The sequence below is a fragment of the Pygoscelis adeliae genome, unplaced genomic scaffold (genome assembly GCF_000699105.1).
Source record: "Pygoscelis adeliae isolate BGI_AS28 unplaced genomic scaffold, ASM69910v1 Scaffold74, whole genome shotgun sequence".
In the NCBI taxonomy this organism is placed as follows: domain Eukaryota; kingdom Metazoa; phylum Chordata; class Aves; order Sphenisciformes; family Spheniscidae; genus Pygoscelis; species Pygoscelis adeliae.
In genome coordinates, this window is record NW_008824665.1 from 185,938 (window position 1) to 198,447 (window position 12,510).

A 12,510-nucleotide genomic window follows, 5' to 3' on the forward strand; every position below is an offset into this window, starting at 1 on the left:
TTAAGGGAAAGCTGCAAACACAATTTCAAGGACTGAATGTGGCTGAAATTGCACTGGAGGGGACAATGTGTTCCAGCCCAGAAGGCGGTGGGAAGAGAGTCCAAGCAAAAGCAAATTGTCTCTCTCCAATCGTAAAATGGAAGAACAATAGGATTAATTATCTTCCACTTTGGATGCAAGGGTTTGGCAAACCTGTCCTCACTGCTGTATTACCATCAAAGCTGAAATGTTAAGACATATGCACAGTGAGAAATCGTAAAAGCAGAGCAGCAAAAAGGATGCGGGGGCTGTAGGAAGAAAGATTTAAAAGGCTAAATATGCATAGAACTGGGCTTAAAGACATCTGCAGAAGAAAAGGGACACAGCGATTTTCTTATCAATATTTGAAGGGTCTGAACACCAAGGGGAGTTACCTCCTTCAGCAGAAAGGATGCAATTAGGAACGGTGGATGAAATCACAAGGTGAATTTAAACTGCCCATTGTGGAGGGGAAAAAACAAAAAGTCTTTACATAGGAAGATATTCTAGGAAGTGAGTGCCCCATTGCTTGGGGTGTGGAGAACTAGACTTATCCAACAGAAGCACACTGCTTGCAGCAGTCCTGCACTGCCAGGGACACGCAATAGATGACCTACTGGGTTTTTCCATCTGTTGACTCCATGTTCCAGATTAAATGACCACAAACTCAAGATTTGTATGTGTTTATTAAAACATTTTAAGACTGCTTTCTTGCGCTGTGTCCCACAGGCTGGCATCAGTTTGCTTTCCTCTGTTGCCAGCACAAGCGCCACTTCAATTATTAATGAAGGAGTGATTTTTTAAAGGTTTTCCTATCACAATATGTTAAATCTGTCTTGGAATTGTACTACTGTGTAATTAAGTTTAATGCATTTGAGTTGGAGGCACAAATAAGGTGGATGCTGTAGTAGCAGTGTAATGATGGGATTTTTCTCCAGCTGATGATACACCCTGGAGCGTTTCAAATTTTCAAATTTTGAATCTAATGGCTCATTCCTGTTCTTTACTAGGGAGCATGCGTGAGACAGAGACACAGGGTGCAAGCACTGAGCTGCTTATCTCGTAAAAGTCAGTGGCTACACAATGTATGTGAACTCAGACCAGTAGCTCATCCCAGAAGATGGGGGAGGGGGGGTGTGCAGACACAGAAAGCAGACTTCAGGTGGTAATTTGCTAGTTGGTTTGGACATTACAGAACTAACTGCTCTCACTTGTCAGCACACATGGATGCCACGGACATTATGAGAACTTGGAACAATATATCTAAACATCTAAACAGCAGCAGGATGGGGAAATGGGGAGCCCCATCCCAGACAGCTGCAGGCAGAAGGGATGCACTGTTCCCCAGCTTCCCGTTTGCATTTTCCTGGAGCTCAGGGCCTCCTGGGATGGCCTTCCTATAGCACCAGGCTGATTTCTAGTTTCTATGTCTCTCTATAATAATTAATTTTCCATAGTCTGGACAGTGAGGTGGGTACCACTGATTCATTTATTTTGGAGAACAACCTACGAGTCCCAGTAAGTTTTGTGTCCCCATGCCATTTGTAGACTGCAGCCCATAAAATAGGCCTGGATCACTTCTTTTCAGTACTTAGAGTCACTGAGATAGTTCATGCATTTTGATTCAGGAACTTCTGCCCCACGTTCTCCAGCTTACATTTTGTGGGAGCCTGATTCTCCATTCAGTTTACACTAGTGGGAACACTATTGCTTTCAGAGAATTCACCGTTACGAAAAAGAAGTTCTTGCTTTTACGAAGTCTTCCTTTATTTGTCTTGGATTGTGCTATTTTCTTTGTTCACCTATCACCAGCACAGGAAAATTCAAGCCAGATGCACCTGTTCAGCAGCCTGATATTTAAGCACATATTTACAGGAAAAAAAGCATTCACTGAGCAGCTCTTGACTTGAGACTCGGACTCTGCCAGGCTGGCAGGGCCCAGGGGTTTCGGCTATTAGGAAACAATACAAGGCTCATCTCTTGTCAGGCATTTGGGGGGATGCCCGATTTACTTTCAGAGGCAAACTTCTGGCTGGAATCTTGCATTTTAATGCCACGCGATACATTAAACACTACACACAGAGCATCAAAAAAGCAATTTGGTGCAATGCTTACAGCTCTCCTGTGTGATATATTGATTCCATCTAGCATGTGCCAGGTACGACTCGTAGCCTTGACATTTTCCAGCACCACAGAACAGTTTGATTTCTGTTCCTCTCTCAGTGTGTTTCTTGGGGACAAGGTATAAGGCACAAATGGCAGAAACGACCTCCTTATAGCAGAAGTGTCTCTCCAAAGTCAACATGCTGTAGGCACTTCTGTCCTTTTCACTTCCAAACTGCCCTACGCACAAATCCTGACTGTAATAAATGGTACGTTGATGATAAATGAGTTGTGTTCATAACAGCTTTTCCTACAAGGCAGTCAGAAAAGGAGATGCACTTTTCCCGCTGCCTTTTCTGCTGTGGATTGCACAATCCAAAAGCTCCCTATAAATAGAATGAGACACATATAAACACGCAGCCTCTAACCTCTGCTAAGCAGTCCATGGTGGGACTTCCAGTAGCACCAGGAGCCTGCCTCTGCAAACAAAAGATCACGAATCCCTATTCTGAATTTGCTCCCCATTGTAACCTGTGCAACTAATTATGACTTATTGCCTACACATAGTTTCCACTGAAAGCTCACATGTCCGTTCCAAGCCTTCCTTTACAAAGGCAGGTTCTCTGCTGTTTTCTCTCAGGCTGTCACTGGATTTCCAGTGTCAGAGGTACTAAAAGTCAGACTAGAAAGGAAAGCATACTGGCACAGCACCTTGGGAAATGGCAGTAAGAAGATATCTACGGAACAGATTCTGCCCCACTGCAGAACCTTGCTCAGATAAGCTGTTTCCCTCCCACACCTGGCAACATGCTGGAGGGAAAACAGGAGATTTTCCATTTACATTGATTTACCAATGGTTTGAAAGATACTGTACTCCCCTGCCAAGCTCTCCTTTTCTTAGTCCAAACAGGAACATGGGTCTAAGTTACTTGGAGAAGTTTTTCTTTCTACAGCATGCCTGAAAAACACATGGAGATAAAGTAGTCTGAGAAATACTGAAGGATAAAGAGGGCATTAAAATAAGAACTTGACAGCGTAGGAAAGCCAAGAAAGGATTAAAACTTTAAAGAGAGCCCTCCAGGACCCTAAAGATTCTTTTGGACAGAGATACAATCTTGTGTTTGTTTTTTTTTACTTGGTGAGTTTTTACATTTGAAGTAACAAACTTCAAATCATGAATGTGGGAAAGGATCATTTCTGGGCTTACAAAGGAATCTAGCTGGCCACAGGAAATCGAAGGGAGTTTTTGTCAAAGACTCATCTGACTCTGCATACCTGACACCTGACTCTTATGCATCTGCATACCATAACTGATAGATAAATCTTCCTTCCCTCCCCTTTCTTCCCTTCACCCATCAAACATCAAATCCTTCATCCTCCTATACACCCCCCACTTTCTCTTTTGCAGATCCTGCCACTTTGCAGCAGCCCCTGCTCCTGGTATCTCTCCTCCTTATCACCCTGAACATCTGCTTTCATACCTGCATTAAAAGTGCCTCTGCTCACCATGTGAGAGCTGTGGTACAGGGCCCAGTTAGTCACTGGAGCGCTGGGGCTATTGACACTCTGTACCTGCCAGCACGTCCCAGGGAATGCTGTCAGCCCAGAGGGCTCTCCTGGATGCCTCCCATCCATCCTCTGGGCAGCCCAAGGGTGCTCGTGCATTCTCCCTGCCCTTGCTGCAGTAGCATTGTAAATCTTCATGAAGTCTTTCCTTGATGGTATCTCGCAAGGACATGTACAGGATAGCTGCCAAGGCTAGATAATATGCTAGCAGCCATCCTCACGAGGGATACGTATGCTGTGGGAAGTACTCTGATCTGCCCTAGTCCCAGGACTCCTTTACACACATACATCTTCCTTGCAGTGGGTCATGCCAGCACGTCTCTCTGGATTGTCTCACAGATGACCAGAGCAAACCAGCAGCTAACTGGGATTTAGTTGTGTGCAAGAGGGTGATCTATGCATTAGTTCAGTGGCTCTGCATGTACCACAGAAAGGTGCAGTGCCCTATATTGTATTAATAGACATTATGAAAACTTGTGGTTGGAAGAAAGGCAATAACTTTTACCATTTGACACTTTAATACTCTTAATGGTAATGACCGTTCCTTCATTCCTGTCTCTCATCAACAGCTTTCAAGGAAGCATCATTAAGAAGGCATATTCCAGTACAAGGGAGACATCAGGCTCAGTTCATTTAAAAGAGATATTTCAATAAAGCTAATTTAACATTCAGATCGGAGGTGCCCTCAGGGATTCCCATGCCTGCCTCGCATGGCTCTGATGCTCAGCTGTAGCCCATGTTTGTACAGTACCAGTGTGTAAGATATGGAGATGCCCAGTGAGTGTGGATTTTCCTAAAAGACTATAACATAAAAAGTCAGTCTTTTATCGGACTCCACAATACAGCGGTGTTCAGCCATATGTTAGAGTGTGGGAGGGTATAAATTACACTACATAAAGTGATCAGGTTCTCCACTTGTACTCCAGCTTACAGTACTTGCATCCCTGGTGGAAACTGATAGAAAACTTCATATTTGGATCCTTGGAGGACTCAAAAATGAGTAGGAAGAAAATTAAAGCCAAAATGTTTACAGAGATGTCAAACCCCGCTGGAAAAATATTTTGGCTTTCAGTAGTATTCCACTTGTTTCCTTAAGTGATTCAGTGCTTTAAATAAATAGTTTTGATTGCCTTAAGTGTTCTAAAGAAAAACATTTGGATTCCAGTGATATTCAGGAACTAGAGCACAGATAAAGCCGTGTCTATTAAGCTAGGTAAATAGCAGCTTTTTTTAAAAATCAAGTTGTTTTTGTGGTCTCCGCAGGACCTTCACAGCAGAATTTTACAGATTCTGTAGAGAGTACCTGTTCACAAACTGAGTCTAAAAAAGACGGTGGGAACTAGTTGCACCACTAAGCCAAAAGGATGCTACATTTCCTCTGGAACACCTTAAATTATAGTAAAATTATTCTGCAAGAAATACAGCATTTAAAACATTGGAAGTAAGCAGCGAAGTCTCAGCACAGTCAGTTGAGCTGAGTCAACTAGTTCAGACAGTGCTGCATCTAGATGTAAAAAACTATTTACATACCTGTCATTAATACAGTTCTTTTAATGTATTTTGCAGATCTGTGTTGGTTTTCACTGTTTTAAGAACCAGGTGCTATGAAGATACAATTTGCAGCTTGGTATGTGAATCACCATCTTACATGAACTGATGAAAGGGTGGGATCCAGCACAGCAGTCCAGTGAGTGAGTGCCCCTAAATTTACTGACACAGAATCAATAGAAGCTTTTCCATTGACTCTCAATGGAGAGACTCAGTTGCCTTTCCATTAAGGCAATTGTTTTTCTATTCACCCACAATTTAGGTAGATATCTATCTTAAAGAGGCAGACTGGATCCTAGCCTATAATGCTAACTAACAGTTTTGACAAGCCACAGTCACAATATCATGACTAATATTTAAGGAGCCAATCAGCCAGTGTATGTCTGTTACAAGTTTGCACCTTCTTGCCAGTCCACGTTGCCCAAACAACCTTGATTTAATGCTGGATTATGTTTGCAAAAAGACAACAACTTTGGCGAATTTCACACAAAATTAGACCCATTGGGGACTGTCCTTTGCAGGACTCTTGCGTGCATCCATTAAAGCTGTTCTAATCAGTCAAATATAATTAAACAAAATGTGATAGCAAAAATCTTAGGTTTACCAAGGAGGAATAACTGCTTATTTCTAGAAATACAGCACACATTCAATAACAGACATTCATACTGATGCTAATTCATGCGCTGCATAATGTTTTCCACTTTGATGGTTATAAATTACATAGTGTAACTTAACAAGTTGGAAAATGTGCTATCCCAGGAATAAGAGAGGGAAAATATAACAGCAGTCACCTGCCAGTTTTAATAGAGAGCTGTAACAAATAGCAGCTATATTTATTTTTTTAAGATCATCACTTCAGGGCTGCAGCTGTTTGGTTCTGCCACATTTAAGGAGCAAGAATGGTATGCAGAGAAAAAATATTCGTAATCTTAACTCCTGCTGGTCTGGCAGGTTCCCACCTATTCCAGAGGTCTCTGGTACTGTCTGCCATATGCTGGTGAACCCATGAGCTTCTGGGGAGACGGGCAGTACAAATACATTTGGATTACTCCCTGCCACCACGTAATGCTGCTAAACCAGCAGAGGTGACCCACCTCTTCAGATTCAATATCGATTTTTTTTCTTTTAAATGCTTCTCCATCCATCAATGTCCAAGTAGAAATGTAGCAAGGCCCTTATGGATTCAGCTTACTCTTGTTTTTCTGCTGATGTGCTACTAGAGAAACAAGGAAAAAAAAGCCCAGAGAAATACTGACAAATCAGTGCCTGGAACACAAAAAATTGAAAAAACTTTTGTTTTCCTTTTGAATCCTTGAATACTGCAGGATCTAAAATTACAAGTTAGCATCAGCAGTGAATACAGGAAAAAAATAAAAACTTTGTCATCTTTTACAAAGTGATGGAAGTTATTGGCGGAGGGGAAAGGAAGGAAGGATGAAGTGCACCCACCTTCTTCTGCAGTGTCTATCGCCCGATGAAAGGATAAAACAGCTTTTAACAGACATGTAAGACTCCCTACAGATGATGCTGGCTTGGCAGAAAGTTCCCACAATGCCACCTTTGCAAAATGGGGTTTTGATCACCCCATTAAAAAGACGTTATTTCACTGGATAACAGCTGAGGTGATAAAGGCTTTGGATGATGACCAGTGTTAATTGTGGGCAGCAAGAGGAGACAGTGCATCTTTAAGCAGTAGACTGAAGCAAATCAAGTGGAAAATGCTCGCTACTGCTCAGCAGTTTAAATTGGGGAAAAAATTAGTGGAAGAGATTCCGGTACTAATGCTGGAATACAAAGCTTTATGTCATGGGATTTGCACTGATGTGCATCTGGATGAAATAAAATTTTACCTACATTGGAACTGGCCAATTTGTAACTCAGATGTTTAGAACACAGCATAATATTGTCTCAGAACAAGCCAACCTGCCAGCTTCTTCCTAGCAGAGCTGAAATGAAAGTATCTAAAGCCAAACGTGTTTTAGTAGATCAAATGTCTGCAGAGGTCTCTGGTGATATAAAAGCTATTGTCATATATATAAATTGTTAATGTTTACAGCTGAGAGAAAGACGTGAAGAAGAACCTGTCCCTTCAGGTTTCACTAAAATAAAGCATAGATTTTTAGGGAGGTTTCTTTAAATAAGGCTAGAGAGTTCCTCCTTAAAGCATCAAAAGCTATTCATTGCTTCAGCACAAAAGCTTAATGGACACTTCAAGCAATGTGGCCTCTAGTGGGAAATTAAGTTTCCACCAAATCAACTTTTTATGCAAGAAAAAATTAATTTTGCCCAAAGCATTCAGGTTTCCTTTGGGAAAATCAAAACAAAATATTTCCTTCACTATGTGGGCTTAACCCAAATCAAAGATTTTAGTTTATTTTTTAACTGAACATTTTATTTCAACTTGAAACCGCCTCTGGGCTTGCTGTTATGGTGGATATAAATTGTCCGGGAGAATAAGGGAATAAGACAATTTGCATCTCAGCCAGTTAGCTGGCTCATAAGAAAACATTTTTAATTCAACAATATTAAAATATTACAGTCAGATCAACAAGACTGAAGCAAAATGTTTGGATACTTCCAAACCGAAGTTCTTCAGAACCTTTCCTCCCATGAAAAAAATCTGACATGGGAAAAGAAATGTTTAAATAGTCAAAATTGCACATGAGAAAAAAAAATTCTGACTCTAATTTCCAGCCAACTAGTCATTACATCAGTTTTATGCCACAGCAATTCCATTGAGCTCCACTGGAATCGCATCAACCTAAAAGGGGTCGCAGGTGCAATGTTACTGATCTCAGGGTACAGGTTTAGGCAGATAAAAGATGTGCATTAAGGTGCTCCAGTTTCTCTCTCTCACATTTACCTCCTTGTTGGGACTGTAAGTATGCAGAGGAACTTGCAGATCCTGAAAGAATAACATGTGGTTAGAAAGGAGGACACCCTACAAATCACCAGGAATACTGCACATCTTTCCAAAACTCATGGACGAATGAGACAATCAGGCTTTTAAAAGTAAGGGATAAACCATAGCTTCACCTGGGTCTGAACAGAGGCTGAAACTAGCATTTGCGTGTGGGATAGACATGAAAGTTTAGAGAGTTTCAGTTATTTTTTAATATATATAAAATATATATATTTGCTTATTACAGATTGCTTAGTATATATTACACTTAGAAATTATGGTTAAACTGAGTTATTCCAGCTTCCCCTTCAGCCTCAACTTCTAAGATTCAGTTCTTATTCAAAAGCAGTCCAGACCAAATCAATACAGACAGCCACTTTCACAGCAGAGACCCCCACAACAACACACCAGTTACTCACCACAGGTTTTCAGTCATCAGGACCCGTGGTCCATGGGAGGACATAGGGCGCTGGTGCCGCAACACTCAGCTCGCTCAGGATCATCACCTGTGGACAGCAAGGGTGAGGGACGCTGCTCCTGCGTGGATTTTGGAAAGTTCATGTCAGCCTGTTCTCACCTCACTGCAATGGCATGGGTCGAGAAGGTCGAGGGCTCCAGAATGAGCTCGACTGCAGAGCATGCGTCAAAACGAGAGCAGCGCTGTTTAGTTATTTGTTCTGGTTTGTAATAACTGGGCTCTGATTCATGTCTCGAGGCACCACAGTATTAAATGTTCCAACAGCCCTGACAAATGTAAACAGAGATACCAAATAGTAGTAGTCTCGACCACAACATGAATTATTCACATTCCACCTGCCTCACTTTTAGATGTCAGAGTGAACGATTAACCTCTGCAGTTTATACATTTACTGATTACACAATCCACTCAAAACACCAGAGGGCAATGGCAAACTCAGAAACCAGGGATTTTTATACCTGAAATAATCCCGAGAACACTAAGTTTGAGTTATGTAAACTAGGATTTTTACTTCTCCTCTTTCAGATGAAATTGTTGAAAAGCAGCATTTCAAGGAAGCAGTTATGTGCAACATGCCAAGCATAAAACCCTGCCCAAGAGGACAGATTAATGTCCTACATCATTTCCAAGCAGAGCTAGGGAACAGAGGAGGGGCTTTCATGAATCTGATACGTTGGTGCCTTCCAGAAAGTAAAAAGCAGTATGTAGACTGTTCCAGTGCCAGCTGCGTTTCTAAAGAATGCTTTATGTCTAATGCAGACCACATTATTACCATTTTAAGCTAAGATTTCACTTAATTTACATAGAGTGGGACAGACTGCAGCTGTCTTTGTTTTTAGTGCAGACACGCTGCCTGGGATTGCAGGTCGCAGCATGTGAGGCTCTGCTGCTACGGGAGTGCAAGTTTGTTTACGAATGGAAGACCATGGGACCTACAGTTTTCCAGAGCTATTCACCTTCAGGGAAAGCAATGGTCAAGGCTGGCTTTAGACGCAACATATCATCCAGGAGTTGTATCTCACTCTTCTTTCAAGGCAGAGCACATGCTCAGTTCTGCAAGGAGACAAGAGCACCCGTGGAAGACCTGGTACCCTCCTTTCACTGGGTTCAGCCCAGGAAAATTGGATACTTTTTTGTTGCTTGATGCCTGTAATGACACTATATGGAAGGGAAGCCATTTTCAGGTTCTTGGAGGGAGTGGACGTGGTGGTTGTTGCAGTCAAAAAACACCCTGAGATAAATAATACAATATACTTGTGCTCAGTAGCACATGCAACATACTTTGCTAGAGGACATCGTAAGATCATGGACTTGTTTCTGACATACTGGGCTACATGAAAGTGGTTTCTGACTCATCCACGTTTCATGTGCAAACCTAAGAAAGACATTTCATCTACCTGTGCCTCAGTTTCACATATGTCAGATAGTTTTCTGGGGGGACAGAGTGGTGCTCAGAAGGCACTCAGACCTTACAGTGATGTGTCTACACCTAGATCAAAGGAAATGGTGCAGTACCTATCTGAAGAGCTTATGACTGTACCTGCAAAGGTCTTAGACAAGGCAACATTCAGCCTGTTTGCACTTACCTTTTATGTTCCTGATGTCCAGAGTAGAGCCACAATCTTAAATGAGTCATTGGAGCAGAGGAAGGATGAAGTATCTGAGTGAAAGTCAACACCACTGCAGTGAAGGGGAGATGAAGCTACTCTGTAAGGAACAGGAAGGTCCTTTAGGCATCTGCTTCAGGTCTACAGGGAGCTGCAGATGTGAAATCAGGATTCACAAGCCTTTTACACACAGCCTATTTCTTAGCGTATTCATTCAGGAAAGGAGAAGACCAGGTCCTAAACCTCCATCTCATCCTTGGAGTGGGAGAAAGGTGCACAGCTCTGCTTGGCGAAACTGGGCTTTGCTGGCAGCTACAGCCTCTGACCCACGGTTTCCTCCCACCCATGATTGTTACATTAAAGAGCCATTAGAGCCTGGAAGGAGGCATCTAAGAAAATAACAGGTCACCTGGGTTCCTCACAAAGGATTATATGGAGCCCTAGCTAAAGGGTCTTGTGCCCTGTTTTTCACAGTAGCTGCGTTCAACAGAAGTGGAGCACAACCTCTGCAGCAGATCTGCACGCTCATGTCAAAGGGCATCTTCACGGGGACAGCGGCCGAACCCTCTGGAGCACGGATGCCTAATTCACTTGGTGAACACAGTAACCCATTTGGTTATCATGTTAAAGGAGAGAGAGAAAGGGTCTCTTCTGGCTCTTGGACAGGACTGCCAGGGCTGAAACATTTCTTGCTAAACTCAGCATTCTCAGCCTTTTTTACCAGCTCGTGTTGCCTGATGGCCTCATCTATGGGACTGGGAAACTTAAGTGCTGGGATGACTCATTTCCAACTGCCAAGTGGGCATCAGTAGGAGCAACTGCCTGGCTGCTCTGTCCTGCTGTGATGGCTGTTGGTGTGGGTTCAGCTGGGAGCAAAACCAGCCCCAGAGGAACTTTACTGTAAAAGGCTTTCTGTAACAGTGCCTCATAGATTCAGACGGGCTTTGGCAGGTGCTCTGAGACTCACTTTAATAAGGTTTTGACCCCTGAAGAGATTAGCAGTTGCCAGCTGAGCTGTGGTAACTCTCCATGTGTTTGCAGCCCACTGGGATCTGCAGCAGGGTTAGCAGTGCTGCATGTAGAGCTGAGCTATGCGAGCACACTGCAGCTCCCACGGGCCCGCAGACACACCGGGACCCACCGGTGCCCGGTCACACTCGCACCTCTCCGAGCTCTCACTCCAAACTGCCTGCCGTTGCCCTCTACATGAGGGATATCTGCAATGTATTTCAGGATGGGCAGGGGAGCAGCGGACCCCCTCAGCTGTAAGTCTCAGTGAATTTGGGAGTAGGTTTTTTGTTATGTTGAAAATTGAAGAGTTGGCTACTTCTTAATTCGTGTTCTGGCAGCAGAGGTATGAGGCAGAAATGGTGGAAGGCTGTTTTGTTTCCCCCTCTGCTGTATACCATTTTGCCTTACTGAACTGCTTTATTTGGGACACTTCCTTGGGTCGCTGGGGTTGATTGTTACACCCACCTCCTGACAAATGAGCATGACATCAGAGTGACTTCAATTTTTTATAAATATCTCTTGCCAATTTGATTAACATGTCAGCACAGACCTGGAGTTAAAACTGAAAGGGACTGAATATTACTCCTTCCTTTTAAGGGTGTCATAATTTCCCCTCTACATGGAAAAAGCTTCACACTTATATTTTTCACTAGTGTCTACCATCGTGAGCCTTAGATTTTGTGTCTTGTAAGCCTGCATCCTGTAAAACACTGTAATTGCATGCAGCTGTGTTTGCAAGGCATCCTCTGCAAATGGAAAGCATGCATTGAAAAAGCACCCAAGCAGAGGACCTCCAAAATACACACTGCAAAAGCTGCTAGTTTACCAAAAAGACCCTCTTTGGTCTGCCCTCCCCTGCCCTCCTCTGCTGTTGCTACCTTGCAGTTTATGACATCCAGATAGTGGGAGGTCTGACAAACCGAACAAGGCAGCGAGGAAGAAATTCCATTCCTGTTGAAATCAGTAATTCCTCCATGCCGGCTGCTTTTTTGTGTGTGTGTGTGTGCTCTTTCTTTTGTGTCACTTCGAGAAGGGCTCTGATATTATTATTATTTTAAATATAGCTTGCCCTGGGGCGGGGAAATGCTCAAGGAAAGAGTCGGCAAGCAGCCTATCTCTCAGAAGAAAAGAGCAAGCCTCACAGCACAGGAACTGGCTTCACTCAAGTGTGCAGTTTAGAAGTCAAAAAACTATTCCAAATACCACCATTTTGGAGCAGGCTGAAGAAAAAGGACACAAAACTGGCTAAACGCAGTGAAGAATATGGTAAATCAGGG